Source organism: Fukomys damarensis, unplaced genomic scaffold (assembly GCF_012274545.1).
Source record: "Fukomys damarensis isolate Sample0158 unplaced genomic scaffold, DMR_v1.0_HiC HiC_scaffold_33, whole genome shotgun sequence".
Taxonomy (NCBI): Eukaryota; Metazoa; Chordata; class Mammalia; order Rodentia; family Bathyergidae; genus Fukomys; species Fukomys damarensis.
This window is the reverse complement of record NW_022900945.1, coordinates 24,477,436-24,481,321: the sequence shown is the minus strand read 5'-3', so window position 1 is coordinate 24,481,321 and position 3,886 is coordinate 24,477,436. Positions and strand designations below refer to the sequence as shown.

At 40.8% G+C, this 3,886-nt stretch overlaps 1 pseudogene; it reads right to left on the bottom strand.

Moving 5' to 3' along the window:
• Positions 1 to 2,330: 2,330 nt before the first annotated feature.
• Positions 2,331 to 3,643, bottom strand: LOC117283979 (annotated as a pseudogene).
• Between the last annotated feature and the right edge of the window lie 243 nt (positions 3,644 to 3,886).

Below are 3,886 nucleotides of genomic sequence, written 5' to 3'. Positions count from 1 at the left end.
TCATGGCAACGAGGAAGCAGAGAGAAAATCAAGAAGCCAGGAAGAAAGATACACCCTTCCAGGCCATGCTGCTAGTGACCCGCCTCTTCTGACCAGAACTTACCTAACAGCAAGTCAACTATATCTCCCCCATGATTCAATCATCTACCAAAAGCCTACCTATAAATGCATGAGGACTTTGGGAGACATTCCCAATCTAAACCATAACAATGACTTACTAAGAATGCTTAACTTTGGGTCTTGGAGTAGATCAGTGGTAGAGCATGTACCCAGTATGTGCAAAGCCCTGAGATCAATCCCCAGAATAATACACATATTCACCTGTGTGTGCACATGTACACACACACACACACACACACACACACAAATTATATGTATATGACCTTTGATTTTTAGTGAAAGTCCAGATTTTAAAATAACAGCAAAAAGTTAATCACACCCTAGAAATACCCTTAATAGCACATACTTTTTTTTCTTTTTAAATATTTGTAAATTTGGGTAGATAGATGATAAAATAGCATAGAAATATTAATAGTAGAACCTGAGGACCAGTATATGGGTGTAATAGTAGGACATCTCTCCCCTCCCACACCAATGGATTAAAATCTATGGTTTTATTAAAGGTCCACTCAAAACTGGGTCCTTTTCTGTTCTTCAGCCCAAGAGAGATCTGATTGGGGGACTTTTCTCTGTGTTTAAGTTGTTAGTATGGTTAGATTTTGTTTGTTTGTTTGTTTGTTGGTACCAGAGATCAAACTCAAGTCCTTGCAATTGAGAGGCAGGTGGCAGAACCACTAAGCTAAATCTCCAGCCCCATATGGTTAGATTTCTATTAAAACTGTAAGATTCTTGAGGGCAAGAACTATGTCACTTTATCCACATATTGCTAGGTCCAAGCTAGGCCTCAATTTACCTATGATCACTTCTGAGAGGCCATCCATTTCCATCCTAGACTGGGTGAGTTGCCCACTGTTGTGATTTGGATCTGGAATGTATCCCCCAACCTCATGTGCTCAGAGGTAGGGCTTATGGATGGTGACTGGATTGTGAAAACTGCATTGCTAAGTTGCTGTTAGAGGGTGAGGCCTGGTTAGAGGTGGGTTATTGGGAGTTGACTTTGAAGGTTGTGTCTCCCTTTTCTCCTTGCTTCCTGGCTGCCATGATTTGAGCAGCTTTCTTCTGTCTAGGCCCTCTTACCATGCCTTCCTTCCTTATAGCTGGCCCACCATGAACTGAACGTGAGTCAAAATAAACCTTTTCTGGAACCTAGTAACCTCAGTGAATGTAAACATTATATGCCATAGGATGAGCTAAGACAAATGATATCAATGAAATATGATAGAGGGGATAGGGCAACAGGAAGTGGGGGAGATGGCAATGAAGGGGGAGGTGATAAAAAAAAAAGAAACAAGCTATAATATATACATGTAACCACTCCCCGAGATGATCATAAACTGCATGAATTACAAACATGTGCTAATAAAAAAATAAAAATAAACCTTTCCCCCCTTAGGTTTTTTGGTACCAGGGATCAAACTCGGGTCCTTGTGCGAGGCAGGCAGTGGAACCACTGAGCTAAATTCCCAGCCTCTTACCTTAGGTTTTAGATCATAGTATTGTATCCCAGTAATGAGAAAGTGACTAAGACACCCAGCTACAAGTTTATACTATCTTGTATTTCTCCAAATCATAACACACTTTATGCTTTATTATAATCATCGATTTAATGATCATTCTTACCGGCTTGACTAAAGTTCTGTGAAAGCATGGATGATGCCTGCCACTCACCCACTATATTCCAACAGGAAGCACATAACAAAAGTAATGGTTCATAAATAATTGTGAATTGAATGTTTAGCACCAAGGACATATTCAGCATACATTTGCTGAGTGAATCAATGCATGTGTGTTCTCAAAAGCATAGGCAAGAAGGCCAGGGATTTAGCTCAAGGTCCTGAGTTTGATACCTGCTACCAACAAAAAAAAAAAAAGAAAAGAAAAGAAAAATGGAAGGAATAGGCAAGAAAACATTAAGTCCATATACTACTGAAGGTTGATAAGCAGACAAACAATAAGCTTTGTAAAGTAAAAGATATACTTTCCTAACCAGGGATTTAGCTCAGCAGTTCAGTGGCTTGCCTTGCCAGCTCAAGGACCGAGTTCAATATATATATATATATATATATGCTTTCCTCGATACAAAGCCTATCATGTGTCAAAGGAAATGGCACTTGTATCAATACTACTTTTCTGCTTTTGCTTTTAAGAGAAGAAAGCCTTTATTTCCTTTTTAAAAGATAAAGCTGAGTGAGTTCATTTCTTATTGGTAATTAATTGCAGACACCAAATCCCATACCCTTATCTCACTCCTTCAACTCTTCTTTGGATTCAACCTTGGTTGCTGCCAGCAAGCAGCAGAAGCAGTAATGGTGGCAAAGGCCTCGGGGAAACAGCTACAAATGCCAGGAGACCAGCCAAAAAGGCTTTGATCTTTTTGGCAAATATGGAAGTGTACTAAGACCTACTCCTACCCACCGATGATAAAAGAGGGTACGGATGCGGTTGTGGGAGAACCGTTTCACAGACACACACCCTTCCAGAAAGCAAGAATGCAAACTTTCTTCTGTGATGTCAAATTCAGGAATATAAATATGGCCATTGCTGAAAACTTTGTTGAATGATCAGATCAGTGGGGAAGGGAAGACTTTCAGCATCCTCAGCAGTGTGGCTTCACGGCTCCCACTTTGTCTTCCGTCATTATCAGCAGTGCATTAGTCAGCATTTCAGTAGTGCCCCTGAAGATTTTAGTGATGATACCTCAAACTTGGAAGAAAAATGCTTCTCGGGCTCCAGATCAGTGTTTTGGGCTTACACAATGACTTCATCTGGGACATTTGTACCAGTACAGCTGGTACTTTATTGGCCAGCAGTATGTTCTTGATTGCGACAAGGACTCCGTTGGTGCATGCAAAGCTCAAATTCCTTCTAAATACAAAGCATCTGTTTCTCCAGAGATGAGGCTGTTTTCCCGATGCCTTTGGATGGCCTTGTGCATTATGGTGATTTTGCCCATCAGCACCACAGCCTACCCTCAGAAGAACATGAAGTTCTGCTTGGAGCCCATATTGGCTGCTCCCGCCATGAAGCATTGGATAATCATCCAGAAGTTGGATGGTCTTAAGGATGGAAATGGACTTTCAGATCACCTGTCCTCCCTAAGCATCATGGAAGTATGTCAGGGATTACCATGCGTGGTTCAAAGACAATGCCATTCTCATGAGGACTCCTGGAACAAGAAGGCTCAGTATGAGATTTGATGCAAGCACTCTGAGTGGCACATAAGTTATAAGTTTCAAACCAGTGACTTTTACATGCTATTACCTCAATCTCCTATGGTTGCTATAACAAATTACCAAGTGCTTGGTGGCCTCACAGGAAGCAGATTTCTTCTCTCAACTGTTAAGGAGGTCAGAAGTTCAAAATCAATTTCACCAGCATAAAGCAAGTTATTGTCAGGGTTGGTTACTTCTGGAGTCTCCAGCAGAGAGTCTATTTCCCAGGGAAGCTTGAGGGGTCTGTATTCCTTGCTGTGTGGCCCACTTCCTTTGAAGCTGAGGTTTATCCCTCCAATCTCTGCTTTCATTATCACATGGCTTTCTTCTCTGTGTAGTGTAATCTCCTGCTCCTCCTTCTTATAAAGGCACTTATGATTATGACACTTAGATGCTACACAGATAATCTAGGATAACAGTCCCATTTCAATATCCTTAACTTAGTCATACTACAAAGTTCCATAATAAGGAATTTTGATAATTTCTCGAGATTAGGATGTAGATATCTTTGGGGCACATTGTTAAGCCTACCACAAGATGTTTTATAAAAATAA